We start from the raw sequence: 21,284 nt of genomic DNA, 5'->3' as shown, positions 1-21,284 counted from the left end.
GGGGGGGACCCGGCATGGCCTAGGGAGCAGGTTTCTGTCGCATGTGTTATGGCACATACGACAGAAACCATAAGAAAAGTGTAAATGCGGCCGGCGCGCTGCTGTGCTCGCCGGTGCGTGCGGCCATCTTGGATTTTCGGGAGGGTGTTGGGGGTCGGGGGGGGCACTTTGGGGATACCGAGGGGACCGGAGGGAACCGGGAAAAAGATTTATCTCCCATCTGGCATGTTTGATCATGCCGGATGAGAGATAAATCATTTTTTACCGGCGCGGTCATTTACTGTAACCTGATCATCGGTATACGGTGTATACCGGTCATCAGGTGAGCAGGGACCGGAAAAACCGGCCAGAATCATGATCTCCAGGGTCTCAGCTAACCCCGGCAGCTGAGACCCCGGAAATTTTCTGACTCTGGGGGGCGCTAGACCCTTTTTTCCGACCGCCGTTAAAAAGCGGCGGATCGGAAGAAGTACCCTAATTTCTCGCCGTTAAAAGGCGTATCGGCGGTCGTTAAGGGGTTAAACTAACGACTTATAAACCTCACTTTCCCTATGCTGATTAGGACCTTTGTTAAGGTGAACTCTTACAAAGTTCCACAAGTTGCCTACTGCCTGATTCTAATTAGTGTGGATCGAGTGCAGGCTTGAAAAATGAGATCAGACACACAGTCGGATATTCATCTTTCCTCGACAAAAGTCGGCCCAGACTCTGCTTTATTTCAGCTGAAGCATGCCCTGATATAACCTTGGAAAGGGGCATGTCCGGATGTGTTCATTGGTCAGTGGGTTGAACAATGTGTTAGTCCATGAGCTGATTGGTGGGCATCATCGTAGGCGGGTCTATGAAGTCATTGGATGGAACCATGGTGATGCTGATGGGAGGGTCTGTCGTCATCTGGTGGATCCATGCTGATGGTAGAGTCTGTGATGTCATCAGTGGCAATCTTAGTTATATCTGAAAACCTGGCTTATGTATAGAGAATCGATTTTATTGAACACACTTCTCACAATCCTCTGCATACATGTTAATTAAATATTTGATCTAATGGTTCTCATCAACAGTCCCCCCTAAATACTTTATTAACCTACTGACCCTAACGTGGTCCCCTTACAAATCAGCAAAAATGCTTTGACTACAACTCTTTTCGGGGCGTTAGTTCCCCAGAATAGCCGGGCCTCTTTCCATGTTAACATGCCCCTGTGGGCATGCTAACATAATTTTCATGAGCCGCCATCACCGCCAGCTAATGGAAATTTCACGCATGCTTATTTCAGCAGCATCAGTAAGCCTCAGAAGCAGGGCATAAGGCGCATTACGCTTGACCGGAAGTTTAGAAGATGGCTCATGTACATGTCTTCTGAACCTCCGGTCATGCGCTGTGCCTCATGAAACCATTAAGCGTACACCTGGCTTCTGATGACACTCATATCTACCTCTCGGGCCCAGATGTCACCTATTTGCTGTCCAGAATGCCAAAGTGTTTATCAGCCATATCATCCTTCTTCTCCTCTCGCTTCCTAAAACTCAATGTGGCCAAAAGTGAACTAATCATCTTTCCCTATCTCACCTCTCTTCCCTACCTGATCTATGTATTACAATGAATAACATCACGGTCTCCCCAGTAATCCCCTTCGGAGTAACACTTGACTCTGCCTTGTCCTTCATACCGGCATCCAATGTCTCACCAACTCCTTCTATCTCCAACTCAAAAATATTTCTAGTATTGATCCTTTCCTCAACTTCCAATCTACGAAAATCCTAGTACATGCCCTTATAATCTCCCAACTTGATTACTGCAACATCCTTCTCTGTGGCCTCCCTGTTAATTCTCTCGCAACCCTCCAGTCCATCCTTACCTCTGCTGCTCGACTAATCCACCTTGCACATCATTATTCCACTGCTTCTACCCTATGCAAATCCTTTTACTGGCTTCCAATTCCTCACCGTATCCAATTCAAACTACTAACACTGACCTACAAAGCTGTCCATAATCTCTCCTCCATATATCTCCTGATATACTCCAACATGTAAATTCTGGTCCCCCCAAGACCTCCTTCTCTATTCCACACTCATCTAACAGCCTCCAAGACTTCTCCCGAGTATCCCCTGTCCTCTGGAATTCGTTGCCTCAACATGTCAGATTATGTGTTACATTTGCAAGTTTCAAACGGAACTTGAAAACCTATCTGTTCAAGCATGCCTACAGTCTCCAATGAACCTACCACCTGTCCACTGCCGGAGCTGCCGCTTCACCATCTCCGGAGCTGCCGCCTCACCACCGCCTGAGCTGCTGTCTCCCCACCGCCTGAGCAGCCTCCTCATCCTCCCCCCCACTCTCTCCTCCCATTTTCCTATAGAATGTAAATGTAAGGGGTGGACGGACCCCTAGTGTGGAGAAGACGTTTTTTCCCCCCTGAAGACGCCACAGGAGTATGGTGGCACATTGTACCATGTTATGTGTTATGTACGGTTCTTCCCCCCCTAGGTGCCAGTGTAGTGAGTGGTTCCCCTGGTAACAGTGACAGGGAAGGAAGGGGCAGGGCAGCCTAGGAGGGAAGAGAACAGGGGTTGGGCTCTGAATGCAGGGCAGTGTGCTGTGAGATGTAACATGGGAGAGAGCTGAGGAGAAGTGCCGGGGCAGAGTGCAGGAGTGGGTGCTGTGGCAGTGGAGCGAAGAAGTTGGAGCTAATCCGGAGCCGGTAGTGAGTACTGGAGCCATCCCCTAGTTCAATACAAATCCCTGGGAAAGGGCTGGACTAAAATCGGGATAGGAGTACCACTGCTAGGGGGATAACAATTGGCCCCTGCAGGCAAAGGAAAGTGCCCGTAGAGAAAAAGGAAACCGTTTTCGTAGAAAAGGACTTGTAACTTGTAACGTACTAAAGTAAGCCTGCTGCAAACAGAAAGATGGAAGCTTTGTTTAATAAAACGGTGTTTGGTTTACCCGCTGCCTGCAATTGTCTCTTTCCTGAAAGTGAAGAAGGAGCTGGAGAGCACAGAAAGAATGCTGTCATGAATGGGCCCCATGCATCCACACTCTGCCCCAACAACACACCTGCTTTGCAAGTGACGGCCGGGGTTCAGCCTGCGGCCCACAAGGCGAGGGGACTCGACTACACCCCCTGAGGCGCCCCCTGCCCCCGTTACATTTTGGCGTAGTCGGCAGGATCGGGCTCGCATGCGAGAGACCCCGACCAGAAACTGTGAAGATGACCAAGTGGTGCCTGATGTGCTGTACGGGCCACAAAATGGCGGCAAGATGGCGGCCGTCTTCATGGGTTTACTTAAGGCGCGAAAATTTGGCGCCAAACGAAAAGTGCTGGGCTGGCCTGGGCGGAGGAAGAAGCCCAGAGTGAGCGGAGTGCACCGCCCAAAGAGGGGAGGTACCGGCCCCAAGAAGCTGCAGAGGTCCGGAGATGTGGGTGGCGCTGCAAGAAACAGAAGGCATCGCCAGCACAGCATGGACCCGGTGAGTGAAGCCGGGGCGGAGTTTGGGCCGAATCGGAGAAAGAAGTACCGGAGCCACAGCCATGTTACGAGCCGTTCCACAGGCTACCCTGCTTACCTGGACAATCCCTCTCCGAATCTGTGAGGGCACAGCGGGCTGAATGGCTGCGTGCATACCACCCAGCGTGAGGGTTAATCATCCGGAAGAAAAAGATCTGTTTGTTGTCGAAAGCCGGTACTGTTGAAAGCCGGTGAGTGTTTATGGTTAAAGCTACGTTAAAAGAACTGAACCCGGGAATAGAAGAATGCAGGGACTATGCATGGACTTCTCCCGCGACTGTTAAGTAAAGAACCCTTTTGTTTCTGTTGGTCGCGGCTCATCTAAGACCAGGAGCGCTTGAGGAGAGCCTCCGGGCAGAAGATCAGCCAAGACCGGGAGCTCCCCTGGAGGGACTCCGGGCACTGGACTTGTGTGCCAATCTGGTGTGCTTTGATACGTTAGTTTTAAAATGTTTTTTTTTATTGATAAGAAAGAAAAAGAATACTGCTGAAGAAACGTGTGTGTTTTCTATATGCGTTGTCTTGCAGGCGCGGAACCTCGCCAGGAGGCTAAGGTTAAAGAGGGGAGGAATGTAAGGGGTGGACGGACCCCTAGTGTGGAGAAGACGTTTTTCCCCCCCTGAAGACGCCACAGGAGTATGGTGGCACATTGTACCATGTTATGTGTTATGTACGGTTCTTCCCCCCTAGGTGCCAGTGTAGTGAGTGGTTCCCCTGGTAACAGTGACAGGGAAGGAAGGGGCAGGGCAGCCTAGGAGGGAAGAGAACAGGGGTTGGGCTCTGAATGCAGGGCAGTGTGCTGTGAGATGTAACATGGGAGAGAGCTGAGGAGAAGTGCCGGGACAGAGTGCAGGAGTGGGTGCTGTGGCAGTGGAGCGAAGAAGTTGGAGCTAATCCGGAGCCGGTAGTGAGTACTGGAGCCGTCCCCTAGTTCAATACAAATCCCTGGGAAAGGGCTGGACTAAAATCGGGATAGGAGTACCACTGCTAGGGGGATAACAATTGGCCCCTGCAGGCAAAGGAAAGTGCCCGTAGAGAAAAAGGAAACCGTTTTCGTAGAAAAGGACTTGTAACTTGTAACGTACTAATGTAAGCCTGCTGCAAACAGAAAGATGGAAGCTTTGTTTAATAAAACGGTGTTTGGTTTACCCACTGCCTGCAATTGTCTCTTTCCTGAAAGTGAAGAAGGAGCTGGAGAGCACAGAAAGAATGCTGTCATGAATGGGCCCCTGCATCCACACTGCCCCAACAACACACCTGCTTTGCAAGTGACGGCCGGGGTTCAGCCTGCGGCCCACAAAGCGAGGGGACTCGACTACACCCCCTGAGGCGCCCCCTGCCCCCGTTACATAAGCCCACAAGGGCAGGGCCCTCTTCCCTCTGTACAAGTCTGTCTATTGTAACTTGTATATGTATTTTATATGTAACCCCTTCTCAAATACAGCACCATGGAATCAATGGTGATCTATAAATAAATAATAATAATTAATCAAAAAAGGGCGCACTGACGCAGTCGAAATGAGCCGTGGGCATGCACGAGATTTCCAGGATCTAGCGGTGGTGCCGGCTCATAGTAGTCATGTTATCATGCTCCTGTGGGTGTGGGCCGACTAGCCTGTGGAACTAACCCCTCTTAGACTAGTCAAGACCCTAATCAGCATAGGGAAAGTGAGGTTTATAATTCATTTTTTTAAACATCCATATTAGTGATTAGGATTATACAGGGCTGGTTAGGGAGGGAATTTGGACATACAGATATGAATGCTGCTCTGCTGAGTTGGAGGGCATAGGGGACCTGACAGTTTTCCTTTAAAATTAGTATTTTTGACTCCAACTATAAAGTGATAGCGCTCAGGAGTCCAGTGTATTGAATCTTCAACCATCCAGTCTGACAACTGCAGGATGTACTGAGCAGTGTGAGATATAATCAGCAGCAGGGAGGAGGGACACCGATGAGCTGTCAATCATGTGTGAGAGAATGAGTGTCAACATTCCAATAGGATTACACAGCCATTGAAATCTAAGATATCTATTTAGCGATGTATGCAGTTTACACTGTAAAATCTGCTTACAGATCTGCTTTAAGAAAACAAAATCAACATATTACTAACTAAGAAGTTATATGTTACAACTTGAAAAATATTAATGATTTCAGAGCTGCCAATTTCTATCAACAATAATGTTTATCATCTTCATATGAATATCATCATTTTATCATTTACACTGGGTAATTATCATAGTGATTACTCAAAATTGTAGTAAATGAGCTTTAAAAAAGACCTTTCACAACTTTTTACATTCTAAACTGGCTACATCACGATAAACAAGCTAAAAATTTGAATATAATTTAGTTTTGTTTTTTTTTACTTCTCATCTCCGTTGCAGAGATATTAGCTTTGAGAAATTTATATTCTAAATTCTCCTTCAAACTTAGGGGTGTTAGCAGAGATTCTTCTATAGGCGTATTTATTTTTTCCCCAGTGTGATGTTGCTTTATCATAATCAGGCAACTTAAATAAGTATACAGGGAAAATGTAAGGGTGCGCCCCTCAAAGAAGCTTAGCACCGACTTTCTCTGTGCAATCTGGTAGACTGATATGTCTGACTAGGTCACACAGAGATTTCACTGCCGTCATCTATTGTGATTACAAATGCACGGGAAGGAGAGTGGAGCTATGTGTTCTTTTAATACAGGGGTGGGGAACCTTTTTACTGCCGGGGGCCATTTGGAATTTCCTACTAACCTTTGGGGGCCGCACAACATTATCAACCTGAAAAATAACCCTGCTATATTTGGTCAAACGATTAATTAACTCACCCCTATTGTGGTGGCCGGAGCTGCTTCTCTTTGGTGCGATTGTGATGTTCGGTGATATTGATCATCTTGTTTCTCACAGCTGCTTTTCCAGGTTTATCTCTGTCTGGAGATGCTGGGGGCATACACATCACAGGAGGGGACAGGGCGCATAAATTACAGGAGACACTGGGAGTACACATCACAGGAGGGGCTGGGGCATATACATCACAGGAGGGGCTGGGGCATATACATCACAGGAGGGGCTGGGGCATATACATGAGGGGCTGGGGCATATACATCACAGGAGGGGCTGGGGCATATACATCACAGGAGGGGCTGGGGCATATACATCACAGGAGGGGCTGGGGCATATACATCACAGGAGGGGCTGGGGCATATACATCAGTAGGGGGCATGGACAGCCCTGGCGGTGGCACAGACATGACTGGGGACACGCACAGCACTGGGTGGCAGCACGGACTGCACTGGGTGGCAGCACGGACTGCACTGGGTGGCAGCACGGACTGCACTGGGTGGCAGCACTAGGGAGACAGACAGGTCTGGGGGAACATAGACATCAACAGGAGAGCATGGACTGAGGAGCATAGAAAGCAGTGGGAGGGTACAGACAGCAGTAGCGAGTTAAGAGCACTGAGGGGTGGCACACAGCACTGGGGAGCATGGACAGCATATGGGGGGCACAGGCAGCACTCACCGTGGCATGGACAGCACTGGTGGCAGCATGGACAGCATTAGGTGGTGCGGACAGCACTGGTGGGGGGGCATAGACATCACCCAGGGGGTACTCACTGCACTAGGGGGGGCACGGACAGCAGTGAGGGGTTACACCGCGCTGAGGGGGTACACAGCACTGGGGTGTACACAGCATTAGGTGGTACACACAGCACTAGGGGGTACACACAGCACCTGGGGGTACACAGCACTGAGGGGTACACACTGTACTAGGAGGTACACAGCATGAGGGGGTACACACAGCACGAGGGGGTACACACAGCATGAGGGGGTATACACAGCACGAGGGGGTACACACAGCATTAAGGGGTACACACAGCATTAGGGGGTACACACAGCATTAGGGGGTACACACAGCATTAGGGGGTACTCACTGTACTAGGGGGTACACACTGCACTAGGGGGTACATACAGCACGAGGGGGTACACAGCACTGGGGTGTACACAGCATTAGGTGATACACACAGCACTAGGGGGTACACACAGCACCTTGGGGTACACAGCACTGGGAGGTACACACTGTACTAGGAGGTACACAGCATGAAGGGGTACACACAGCACGAGGGGGTACACACAGCACGAGGGGGTACACACAGCACGAGGGGGTAAACACAGCACGAGGGGGTACACACAGCACGAGGGGGTATACAGCACTAGGGGGTACACACAGCATTAAGGGGTACACACAGCATTAGGGGGTACACACAGCATTAGGGGGTACTCACTGTACTAGGGGGTACTCACTGCACTAGGGGGTACACACTGCACCAGGGGGTACACACAGCATTGGGGGGTACATACAGCACGAGGGGGTACACAGCACGAGGGGGTACACACAGCATTGGGGGGTACACACAGCACTGGGGGTTCACAGCACGAGGGGGTACACACAGCATTGGGGGGTACATACAGCACGAGGGGGTACACAGCACGAGGGGGTACACACAGCATTGGGGGGTACACACAGCACTGGGGGTTCACAGCACGAGGGGGTACACACAGCATTGGGGGGTACATACAGCATTGGGGGGTACATACAGCATTGGGGGGTACACAGCACTGAGCGGGGGGGGGGGGCAGCGATGGGTTCAGTACTCACAGTGAGGGGGAGGGAGAGTCACACACACACACAGCACAGTTTCGGGAGGCTGGTAAACCTGCTGCAGCTCTTCTGTGTGACTTTATCGCAGCGTGCTGCTTACCCGCCCACCAGAGCACACAGGCCGGGGATAAGCCTAGAATGTATGGGCTGCAGTCAGGTCCTGGAAGTCAGGATCTGGAGAGAGCCCGTACATTCTAGCATCTACCCACAGGGCATCAGGCAGTGGGATTTAAAGGGCCGGCAGCCGGGAAAAGCGCGGCTGCCACCAAAGCACAATGGTCCCCGGGAATGTGCCCGGGGGCCGCATAAAAAGTCATCACGGGCCGTATACGGCCCGCGGGCCGGAGGTTCCCCACCCCTGTTTTAATACAACACCCTGCATCTATCTCAGGCATCTAGGAATATAGCCACAGGACCAGGGATAGATTCAGGCTATGTGGCCACGTGGCCACGTTGATTTTTACCTGCTTTTTACCTGCTTTTTTGCTGCTTTTTCAACTTCAATATTAATGCCGAAATGGATGTGTTCTGCTTTTCAAGCAAAGTCTATGGGAATTTGGGTTTCCTGTGCCCACTATGCAGTTCAAACTGCAGCCTTTTTCTGGCAGAAGTTTGGGCAAAAACTCTGCTTTGCAGTTCAAAACGCAAAAGGCAAAAACAATTGACATGTCAAATTTGACAGAGCTAGATGAAACTGACATAAGAAAACAGCAAAAGTGTCAAAATGTTTGCGCAACCTCGAATTGCGCAAAATATTTTTGACTTCTCAAAGTGTTTTACCCTAGATTTCTGAAATTCTGATTTTTGAAAATACTTTGATGAGTTATCGCCTTTTGTTTTATTCAGATCTTTAGCCCCTTTATAATGATGCAGGTAAAAAGTGGTGAAAAGTCCTATTTAAAACAGAACTAAAGCTTCCAATTTACTATAAAACCCACAATTTACCACAAAATTCACAATGACATCAGAAGATCTGTTTTTACCACTTGTCAGAATTCACCAAGAAAGGAAAGGGACAACAGTAGAGGTGAGAAAGGAAAGGTTCACAAAATCTTTTTGGGGGGCATTATTTTCCAATATCCTTTCTCTTTTCATTTAATTAGCTCATTATACAATAGAAAACATCTTACTGTCATGTGCTTTTGTATTTCTGAAAGCAGTTATGAGCATAGGACAGTAAATATTAATGGATTTACCATCATGTCTCAGGGTTTTGGGAGAGCACATCATTGCCTTATTTGTAACAGCTGTTTCTTTTTACATGTGGTCTTGGAGTGTTCACAAAGCTAGTCTGAGGGGGGTACAATGGATTATTTCGGGGAAAGTGTCAGTATTCTTACTCTTAGCCACACTCGGACGCTGCACACTATTCCCGGAGTCGAAGGCTCTCTGAGCTTGCTGAAAACCATTGCAAAGGTAAGTGTTACTTTCTCAGTTTCAGCATACTGATCACAGCAAAATGAAAAGATTAAACTTATTTGTATTATGAGGGCTTCTAAGCTTGAAATTTAGCACTGAAACATGTCTGCCAAGTTTATATTATAACTTCAGACCCTATGTGGAAAACATATTGAGGCAGATTTATCATTAACATCGTTGGGACTGGGATTACACTAGGTGAAATTAATTTTAACACCGTATTATTTGATGTGGCACACACCACTGATAGAGTAGGCAAAAAGTTTGACTTGTTATACTTACTTTACTTTCGAGGTATGTTTTCATACATCATATTGTATGGAATAACTTTCTGCAAAAATTCTGACATGTATAAAAGTATTATTATCACATGAATATAACTGGGCTGTTGAATACCCTCGCTGGTACCATAAACACTAGCAGTAAAAACAAAAGAACATTCTTTTTTACTGATTATTGAAATTCACTGTAATTATAAGGGGATGGTCACAAGTCATAGAAATAATCAGTGCGGATTTTGTATCCTGGTATTGTACCGCCCTGAGACGGGAGCGGCCACTTCCTCCGCTTGCTCGGGCCGAGCCACTCGAGGTCCAGGCTCGGGTTCTCAGTGGCACGACCGCCTCCGGACCGGGGGCCACGTCGCTCTTGTTAAGGGGAGGCGGTGGGGGGTGGTGGTTGTGTAACGGGTCGTGACGCCACCCACGGGTCGGGGCGGTGTGTCCCAGGGCCCGGTGGGGGGGAGGACTGACTGTAAGGGCTGATGTTGTCGTCGGGGTGCAGGGCGCCGTGCCACGGTGTAGTGCCGTGCCCGGATGGCACTGGTGTACTCACGATTGATTCACACTCGGAGTCACTCATAAACCAAAGTTCGGAAGTGGTCGGTCCCCGCGGCTGGCTGCTGATGTCCCCTGTGGGGTTGATGGTGGCCCCTTTTCCCGTGCACCTCTGGATGTTTGTGTTTCGGCCCCCCTGCCTAAGCAGCGGTACCCGCTCCCCGGCGTTGAGCTGCCAGAGGAGCCCTCGGTTGCCCGCAGGCACTGGCCCGTCAGGTGTTTGGCCCTTGGCGGTGGCGCTCACCCGGTCTCGGTGGGCTTTTGTCTTCTTTCGGGACTTTGGGTGTGGATGAACCCGTGAGGTCCGGCCAGCAATCTGTCAATTTGCCTATACTCAGTGGCTTCTAAGCTAGGACGGGGTCTGAGTACCCTTCTGTTGGTGCTCCGGTACACGGTTGACTCCCCGGTTCGGGACCGGCGGGCTCCAACCCAGGCCGGGTCCGAATGGTTCCGCCGGTTGCTGTACCGGTACTCGTGCAGACGGCCACCACCGTCTGCCTGCCTGACGTTTAACAAGGGGCCCAGGCTCCTACCCGGGTTCCTAACAGCTGCGCCACTACCACTCACTGTCAACTCAAAACTTATCTGTTTGAACTTCCTGCCCCAGGACAGTTGTCTCCTCGGTGGGCGTGCCTTTCCGCCTGACTCCGCCCACCTGGTGTGCTCTACTAGCCCTAAGGGAGGCATCAGGTCTCCCGTTCGGGTGACATGTGTGTGACCTCACAGGGGATGGGTGTGTGTGTGTAAGTGGTGGATGTTATTACCTGTGAACCCTGGGGTCCAGGGCGTCACAGTATTACATAATAATAATAATAATATTTATTCACTTATATAGCACCATTAATTCCACAACACTTTACATACATCAGAAACACTGTCCCCATTGGGGCTCACAATCTAAATTCGCTATCAATATGGTCTTTGGAGTATGGGGGGAACCAGAGAACCCAAAGGAAACCCACGCAAACACAGGGAGAACATACAAACTCCTTGCAGATGTTGGCCTTGGTGGGATTTATACCCAGGACCCCAGCGCTGCAAGAGTGCAGTGCTAATGACTGAGCCACCATTACTTGCACAGTCTCTTGTAGATTTCACCCTATTCATTGGCATGGGTGCACGAGTGCATCCGCACAAATATTTCACATTCTGTGGATTATAAAATCCACAGAATAAGGCAATTTCCACACAGAAATTATCTGCAGAAAGTAGACAAGATTTTTTAAATGTCATTCATTCATTTTGCATCTATTGTTCTTCCCTGTTGATTTTCCACCTTTAAAAACCAAAAGGAAAATCTATTGTAAATCCATAGCAGGTGTACAAGACCTTTGTGGTTCACAGGCATAATGGTTACAGTCTCTAAGGCCTGTTTCACACGTCAGTGAAAAACACAGACGTTTTTCACTGACATGTTAAAAACGCCTATGTCCCTCCATGTGCCGTGATTCACGGCACACGTGGGTTGTCCATGTGCAATCCGTGATACGTGATCCCTACTCCGTGATAGCACTTAGAGATAACTTGTCTGCCCAAGCTCCTGCTGTCCGTGGTGCTGAACTCTCAGGCTCAGCTGCATCCGGTCGCCGATATCTCTTCCCTCCGCAGCTACTTCCGGGTCGGCTGTGCCTGCATACATGAATATACATGCCATAATGAGCAGGCCAGAAAGAAGCTGAGAGAAGAGGCTGCACAGAGAGTCACTGGAGACGAGTGAGTTGAAAATGTTTTTTTATTTTCAATGTCCGTGTTTTTCTGGTACGCGTTTCTCGGATCACACCATAGTGCGGTCCGTGGGACATCAGTGATACCAGAAAAAAAATGGACATGTCTCTGTGCGGAGCATACGGACACGCGTGTATGCTGCATGGAGACACAGTCAGTGAAAAATCACTGATGTGTGCACAGACCCATTTATTATAATGGGTCTGCGTATGTCAGTGATTCTGGTACGTATAAAAACTAGCATATATGTACCAGAATCACTGACATGTGAAACAGGCCTAAAAGATACAATGCTTCACCAATACTGTCAAAAATCATTGGACTAATACTCTTGAAACAGCAGAACAGAAAAACTATTGCAGACATATGAGCACAGTCTCTGGTCCAGTGCCCAAGGTGGATGACAGCTATTGGCTGTTTCTTCTGTGGGTCCCAGGGAATCTACTCCCTATGAAATTATAACCCTGCTTATCAGTTGTTTTCAGGGTTGCACTACCCATCTCTGGCATTTTTTGCAAACACTAGGCCATTAACCACAGTACCTCTAGAATCCATGCCCTAAGAACAATTGCGTTACAAGAGATCTGCTTAGGGGCAATTATCTTCCCCTTTGATTTAGCACCTTTAATGATCGAATACACAGTAAAAAATTTGCTCTTCCAGAAATTGTCAGCTACTTGCTAATTAATTTACCTACACACAGGAGGATGCTTCAATGACTTTGAAGTCTTGATTTATCTGATCTGTTGCTCCATCCATACCAGTACACATTATATCTCGACAGTAGCCTATTTTGTGCAATTATCCCCTTTTAAGTATACATCTCTTTGTAGCAATATGACTGAATTCTGATTGTAATTATAGATGATTGCAGCCCCAGTAATTGGTTAACTAATTAGGAACTTTACAATTTATATCTTTTGACTCTTCGGATCCACTTTCACTGTTCCTAAAGCCAAATGTATACATTTCATGATCTGTATGTATATGCGATTTGCAGATGATGCCTCATAGGCAGTCAGTAAGTGACCCATGAATGCGGGTGTGTGATGCTTGTGTGCCGCCCCGTGCTCGGCGGCAGCCGAGCCGCTTGGGTCCGGACCTTCAGTGGGTGGCTCGAGGGTCTCCGGACCCGGGGGTCCACGGTCACTCCGATCTAAAAGGGATTGGCGGTTTCGGGACGTAAGTGTACGGCCGGAGCCGTGTTTGAGTTTGTGACGCCACCCACAGGTTGTGGTGAAGGTGGACACCACCGCTGCAGTTACGGGGCACCCGGGGGAGATGTTGCGCATCAAGTTGTTAACTCCTCCGTGGGTAGGGATGCTGGCCCTGGGACCCGTTGGGGGAGTAGTTGGGCAGTGAAGTGAGATGGGTGGCCGGAGGGCACTGGTGTACTCATGATTAGTAACACACACAAGTCTCTGGTAAACCAGGGTGATGGTGGTCGGTGCCCGCAGCCGGCTGCAGTCTGGTCCCCCACCCGGTTGGTGGTCTCTGCCTTTCTCCTACACCTGTTTGTGTGATGGTGGACTACCTGCGCCTGCAACGTCAGGAGTCCGCTCCCCGGCTTGTGGATGTCGGGAGAGCCCTTTGCCCGCAGATGCTGGCCCGTGGGATCTCTCTGCCGTGGCGGTGGCTTTCTATCCCCCTCGTTGGGCTATTGTCTTCAGTCGGGACTTTGGGTGGGACAGGACCTATAGTCCTGGCCGCAATCAGTTAATTAGCTAGCTCCCAGTAGCTTCTGGACCTAGCTTTAGGGTCTGAGTACTCCCCTTTGTTCTCCGGTTTCCGAGTTGGCTCCCCGGGTCGGCACCGGCGGGCCACTACCCTGTCCCGGTCCACCACGGCTCTACCGAGCCGTCCTCCCGACTCCTGCAGGCAGAAGCCTCCATATGCCTCCCAGCCAAAGGCACCCGGGCTCCCACCCTGGCACCTGTCAGTCTGCTACAGGCCTGTCACACAGGCCTGACCTCCTCCACTAACAGACTCTAACTAGAAAACTGACTACTTTTCCTGCCTCAGGCTCTCTGAACTCCTCGGTGGGCGTGGCCAACCTCCTGGCTCCGCCCCCTGGTGTGTCCATCAAGCACTGAGGGGGGTGACTAGGGTTTTAGTGTTTGGCAGCTGTCACCTTGTTAGGGGACTGGTGTTGTGTGGGGCCCTATCTGTGACAACCTGGCTGGTCAGGGCGTCACACTCCCGTCACACTCCCCCTTGGTTAACCACAGACCGTCCGCGGGCTGTCCGACTACCACCGTTTATTTTCTTTTGTAACTGGAAAAAGATAAAAGAACATATTTACAAATATAATAACAGTATTTACATTTTCAAGCATATTTTTGTTCTCTTCCCTTGCGGGAGGCATGTTACTTAAACATTGGAAACATTTTTATTAACCGGGAACGGGACGGGACCAGGTCCTTTCCATATTGCCCACCCAAGCAAACCTAAACCTTGATGCTGCCTCTAAAAGCAGGTCAGCATCCCTTTTCCCCAGTCCAGGAAATGGGTTCGGGTCCGGGTGTTGCCCACACGGGCCGGGTAATAAGTTCCTTACCCGGCAGTCTGTCAGAGGCCCCACGTCCAGGGGACCCCTGACCCGGAGGGTAGTCACTGGTTTCCTTGGTGACGGGACCCCGGCCTCCTCTGCCGCAGGCCCTTCCTCCAACCAGCCTCTTCGGAGACTGTAGACATGAAAAGGGTGGTCAGGGACTATTTACAAGGCCCAAAAGTTTTTGGGTGGCCTGCTAGTTCTCAGCCGTGTCTTTATTTAAAATGGGGTAAAACTGAAACGGGGAAGTTTAACAGAGTCCCAACGGGGAAAGGCAGGATGGTAGCTGGAACTGCTACCTTTTTTCAATACTTTCATCTTCTTCGGGACTGTATGGCAGGGGAGGGGACTGGGTGTGCCTCCGGGCACTACGGCTCACCCTCCTCTTCACATCGAGGATGAACCATCCCCTCTCCCCACAATGCCGGGCTCCAGATCCCGGTCCGGGTGACCCATCGGGAAGTGGGGATTGACGTCCCGCTGGGACACAAAGATCTCCACATCCTGGCCTTCATAGGTCGGGCCCCGAACCCGGAAGGCGGCATTGCGGAGGTTGTCTTTCTCTTTGATGGTACGGGACAGTTTCTCCGCCTTCCTCTTCTCCCAGGCCGCAATCTCCCGGCCCATCTGGCGCTGCTGCCGCTCCCAATACGGAGCGTCCTTCTGCTCCGGTTCGATCTGCGCGGGAATCGGGCCCAGCCAGAGCTCCCCTGTGTCGGCTACGACCAGCACCTTCTGCATTGGGGAACCCCGCTGTGTCGTGGCCTGCTCAGCTGCCTTGCAGCGGCAACCCCACGACTCCTCGGCCGAGGCTTGGAACCTGGGAGCGGTCAGCTTTACCTGCTGGGCCAAGAACGGAAGTGGACCTATCGTCACCTGTCACAGGTGCTCAGGAGGAAAAAGTGCTACAATAAAAAAAGAGTAACTCCGGCACACTGTTATATTTCCCAATTGTAAGTCAAAGAGTGAGTGTGAAACGTCTGAATCTTTTCTTGATCTTTTTATTGAAAAAAAGGAATGTGATACAATTGCAGAAAGTCTGCCTATAACATTTCGGCCTTGGTCTCGGCCTTCATCTGGTCGGACATACTGACTAATGATAGAAATGGAATATTCCAATCATGGATCAATAATGAAATCCCATCTAGGTTTGTGGTTCTGTCTGTAGGGATTCTCTGCTTATGTGCACGTTGTGCACGGCTCAATTAGAGCTGGGATGCCAGTCCGTATGTAGATGGAAAGATGACAAATAATCATCAGGCTAGGGTGCTGGAAAGCTAGTTGACAGGTGAATGAAGTTGGTGCGGTTATCACACATCTGAGTGACTCGCCCACCCCAGGGCTATGGGACACCCGGTGCCGGGTCGGACTAGTCCGGGGGTCGTCAGTGGTGGCGGGGCCCGACTCCGTGGCCTTGGTGGGTGTCAATTAAATATGGCTGGTGACTTGGGGTGAATAAAGTTTGTGTTCGTGACGCCACCTGTGGTTTACGGCTATTAAGCCGCCGCTGCTGTATGAGGCCTCCGGGGTGATGGAACGGCAGCAATGATGGTACTGCTCCCCAATGGTGGAGCGGTACCCCGGGGCACAGTTGGTGCTCGTGAGAGTCTATGGTGTGATGGAAGTCTATGCAGGCGACAATAACTGAGACAACACCAGAGGGTGCAATTTCAAGGTCTTTACTCACACTTCCTGGGCTTAAGCACATTGGTGCCTCTGGACTGCTGAAACCCACTGTCAGGGACCTCCGCCGATCCTGGGTAATTCCTGGAATGAAAGCCGGAACCCTTCTCTCAAGTGTCTCTGTCTGCAGCTGTCTCCTTAAACCTTGCCTTTGTAGGATGAACCTGGCTCGGCCTCCACAACAGCCTCCGGGCTGGGAGCTCGCCTGACGGTTATTTGCCCCTTTTCCAGAAGTTCTGCTATGGGCTGTGGCCCTGGGAGTTTTCAACTTTCCCTGGGCCTTGGTTTTTACTGTTGGAGATGATTTTTCACTCCTCCGGTTTCTAGGGACCGTCCCCTGTTGCAGCTTGATCCCTCCACCGATGTGCCTGTGGAACAGGCCACCAGCTCAAAAGCTCTCTGTGGCCCTGGAATCCCTTCTCTTCCTCTGCTTGGTGTCACCTTGACCCTCTGAGTCCCAGGTTCTTCACCAGGAAGCGTCACTTTCTTCTCTTAGCTCCTGTCTGACTAGAGCTTTCTTTCTGCTTCTCCTTCTCGTCTGCCTCCCGCAGACCTCCTCCTCCTTCCTCCCTCTCTCTCTATCTCAACTCTTAACTCACTATACTTGACCTTCCTTTCTCTGTCTACTCTCTGGTGGCTCCTCCCACCTCCCCAGTTGCTAAGCTGTACCGTATAGGAGCAGGGATGGGTCTTACGGCCCCTCCCAGCATGCAGCATGGGAGGGTTACTGCCACTGTCCCTGGTCGCAGTGTGTACCTAACAATGGGTGTAGTGTAAATTTGCCTGGGGACCGGCGTTCACTCCTTTCCTTACCCAGAATGGGACATCACACCGCAGGATGGGGTGCAATGTTCCTGTGGCGACGGAAGCCTCAGGGGCGCCACACTCCCCCACAGCGAATCCCAGAACGTCCTCGGGCTGAAAAACAACAGAAAAATGTGGAAGGAATTGCAAAATTTTTGTTATGCATAACATAAAACAATAAAACTTTTCTTCCCTTTATGGGAGGCACAAATACTTTTAACGTTTCAAACTTTCTTATAAAGAAACTCTAAGTGTGCACTTCCAGTCCATTGCACGGTTTGGCACTTCCACCATAATTCTGGTAGGGGGCACAACAGGTGCAACTATTTACATGGGGATCTTCTGACCACACAGTCCAGTGGCCCAAAACGTCTTTTAACTTTCTTAATTTAGGGGGGTTGCAAAGAAAACGAACCAGCCACTAAGTCCAGTGGCCTGGTAACATAGGACACATTACATTCACATTCACATTCACCGGGGACCACATTCCAGTCCAGTGGCCTGGTAACACATAAACAAGGGGGGTGACTTCTTCAAAAAGCACAAGGGGCAGTAAGGCAGGAAAAGGGTGTCATCTTCGAAAAGAACATAAGGGCCACACAAAGGGGACGTCTTCACAAAGGGATGAGGGGCAGACAGGGGCTATATACAGTTCTGCTACATCTTCATTCCTTTATTCTTCAGTGCTGGGGTCCTTGGGGTCCCGCTTTGGCAGGGCCCTAGGCAGCATGTAGGCCATGGAGATCCTGGTCTGCGTCTCCTGAGTGGCTGTAGTAGGCCTGCTGCATAGTTCTGCGGCCTGGGCCTGCTCTGAGGTAGTGCTGCTGGCGGGGGCGGTACTGCACGCTGGCATAGTGCGGCGCCACTCCGGTTCTTCTGGGGCTGCCTCCTCCCGCAAGAGGTGAACACTCAGGGCGTACCAGCCACTGCTCCCCATCAGCCTGGTGTATTCCACCATGCCGCCAGGCTTAGCATCGCGCCCTGGGTGGCCTCTGGACAGATGCTCCTCTATGTCGCGGCGGGCAACAAACACGTCTTTGCCCAGACCGGGCTCTCTGATAAAGCCCCAGCCGCCTTCCTGCCTGAAGTCGATGACCTGGCCCCTTCTCACCGGACCCTGGGATCCTTTTCGGGCCTTCCGGATCTGTGCTTTGGAGGCCAGGTTGGACGCCTCCAAAGCCCTCCGCTTCTCCTCCCGGAGCTCCCGCTCTTGCTGGAACAGCTCCACTTGGCGGGCGCAGGCTATCCCTTTTGCCAGCGGGGTTTCGGCAGGGCGCAGGGGCCGGGCCAGTCCCAGATCATGGACCGGAGTGGCATCCCAATTCACCCCGGGTGAGCACGCATCCATCAGGGCGGTAGGAGGGCTCGGCAAGGGGCCCACCAACTCATCGGGGCCCGCTGGGGCCTGGGAGCCTTCAGCGCTGCTGGGGGCTGCTGAGCGTGCTGTGGCCGGGGTGCGGTCGGCGGACGCCTCCTGCAAGCCTGCAGGAGGGCTGGGCAGGGACACTTCGCCGTACCAGGGGCTCGGGTAGGTAGGGGCAACATGCAGCTTACCCAGGTCCAGTACCGCGGCCTGTTTTCGTTGGCCCACGACTTCTGCCTACGCCTGGTTCTGCTCGGCACTCGCTCTCTGCTTTGCGCTCTCCACCCGCCGTCCCACTTCAGCCTGCAGGGCACTCAGCCTCCGGGTGAGGAGCTCGACTTCGTCTCTCAGGAACTCTAGTCCAGGTTCCAGCCTCTGGGTCGCCGGGGTGTCTGGGTGCAGCTTCTCCGCCATGCTGCTTGCCTGGGGACCGTCTTCTACCACTCTGCTCGGGTGCTCGACCACGCCACTCGGCTGCACCCTTTCCCTTCTTGGAGGCGGGGCCGGAGGCTGCACCAGCATCTGGCGCCAGACTGGCGCCCAGCCCATCACGGCCGGCACCGCTCCGTTTACAATCAGGTACATTCTTGCTCTTGTCTGGTCTGGCATTTAGACTCGTTCTGCCAGCCAGCCAGCTTTTCTAGGCGCCATCTCTTCTTCTTCCGCTCTTCATAGCGAGCACCGCTTTGCGCTCTTTTTTTTTTTTTTACAAGGGGGCGGGGCTTCTTTTCGCGCTCTTTCTGCAGGCACGCCCCCCTTCTTCCTGCGCCCAGCGGCTTCAATGGCGGCAGTTTCTCACAGCAAAACACACAGTCTTTTCAAAGGCGCACAGCACCCGGTGGGCGCTGGGCACGTTTTCCTGTTCGTGACGCCAAAATTTGACTCGCCCACCCCAGGGCTATGGGATACCCGGTGCCGGGCCGGACTAGTCCGGGGGTCGTCAGTAGTGGCGGGGCCCGACTCCATGGCCCTGGTGGGTGTCAATTAAATATGGCTGGTGACTTGGGGTGAATAAAGTTTGTGTTTGTGACGCCACCTGTGGTTTACGGCTATTAAGCCGCCGCTGCTGTATGAGGCCTCCGGGGTGATGGAACGGCAGCAATGATGGTACTGCTCCCCACAGGTGGAGCGGTACCCCGGGGCACAGTTGGTGCTCGTGAGAGTCTATGGTGTGATGGAAGTCTATGCAGGTGACAATAACTGAGACAACACCAGAGGGTGCAATTTCAAGGTCTTTACTCACACTTCCTGGGCTTAAGCACACTGGTGCCTCTGGATTGCTGAGACCCACTGTCAGGGACCTCCGCCGATCCTGGGTAATTCCTGGAATGAAAGCCGGTACCCTTCTCTCAAGTGTCTCTGTCTGCAGCTGTCTCCTTAAACCTTGCCTTTGTAGGATGAACCTGGCTCGGCCTCCACAACAGCCTCCGGGCTGGGAGCTCGCCTGACGGTTATTTGCCCCTTTTCCAGAGGTTCTGCTATGGGCTGTGGCCCTGGGAGTTTGCACGTTTCCCTGGGCCTCGGTTTTTACTGTTGGAGATGATTTTTCACTCCTCCGGTTTCTAGGGACTGTCCCCTGTTGCAGCTTGATCCCTCCACCGATGTTCCTGTGGAACAGGCCACCAGCTCAAAAGCTCTCTGTGGCCCTGGAATCCCTTCTCTTCCTCTGCTTGGTGTCACCTGGACCCTCTGAGTCCCAGGTTCTTCACCAGGAAGCGTCACTTTCTTCTCTTAGCTCCTGTCTGACTAGAGCTTTCTTTCTGCTTCTCCTTCTTGTCTGCCTCCCGCAGACCTCCTCCTCCTTCCTCCCTCTCTCTCTATCTCAACTCTTAACTCACTACACTTGACCTTCTTTTCTCTGTCTACTCTCTGGTGGCTCCTCCCACCTCCCCAGTTGCTAAGCTGTACCCTATAGGAGCAGGGATGGGTCTTACGGCCCCTCCCAGCATGCAGCATGGGAGAGTTACTGCCACTGTCCCTGGTCCCAGTGTGTACCTAACAATGGGTGTAGTGTAAATTTGCCTGGGGACCGGTGTTCACTCCTTTCCTTACCCAGAATGGGACATCACACCGCTGGATGGGGTGCAATGTTCCTGTGGCGACGGAAGCCTCAGGGGCGCCACATGAGCACTCCTTAATATAAATGCATGTAGCTAAGTGGTGTCATATAAATGGATTGAATCCACTAGTTTAATAAGGTCCGGGGGCTCTAAAATGTCCAGGGATGAGAGTTACGTGATGTGCTTATAGGTATAGCAGTTGCTGGGTAAGCCATTACCTATATGTAGGCAAACTGGAGAAGGTGAACCGCGTGTGTGCACCTCACCAGACGCACGGGGCACAGAGAGCGATGGGAGAGGCTAGAGGCACAGACAGACTTGGGGACACTGGGGGCACAGAGGGTGCTGGGGGTACAGAGAAAATTGGGGGAGGCTGGAGGAACAGACAGACCTGAGGGAGGCTGGGGGCACAGAGGGCGCTGGGGGCACAGACAGACCTGGGGGAGGCTGGGGGAATCAAAAAGACCTGAGGGAAGCTGTGGGCACAGAGGGCACTGGGGGTACTGACAGACCTGGGGGAGGCTGGGGAGACTGACAGACCTGGGGGAGGCTGGGGACACTGACAGACCTGGGGGAGGCTGGGGACACTGACAGACCTGGGGGAGGCTGGGGACACTGACAGACCTGGGGGAGGCTGGGGACACTGACAGACCTGGGGGAGGCTGGGGGCACTGACAGACCTGG

At 51.6% G+C, this 21,284-nt stretch overlaps 1 protein-coding gene across 1 annotated transcript in view; it reads left to right on the top strand.

The window, feature by feature from the left end:
• The first annotated feature begins 9,487 nt into the window (after positions 1 to 9,487).
• The window catches only part of LOC142303986 (cell surface hyaluronidase CEMIP2-like), a 135,639-nt gene continuing 123,842 nt past the window's right edge, over positions 9,488 to 21,284 (top strand). Inside the window, exon 1 of the mRNA XM_075345917.1 lies at positions 9,488 to 9,575. The gene's annotated coding sequence lies outside the window, so the exon portion shown is untranslated. The remainder of the gene's footprint in view (positions 9,576 to 21,284) is intronic.

Source organism: Anomaloglossus baeobatrachus, chromosome 4, assembly GCF_048569485.1.
Source record: "Anomaloglossus baeobatrachus isolate aAnoBae1 chromosome 4, aAnoBae1.hap1, whole genome shotgun sequence".
Lineage (NCBI taxonomy): Eukaryota > Metazoa > Chordata > Amphibia > Anura > Aromobatidae > Anomaloglossus > Anomaloglossus baeobatrachus.
Note: the sequence above shows the minus strand (reverse complement) of the source record. Positions and strands in the feature narration are given on the sequence as shown.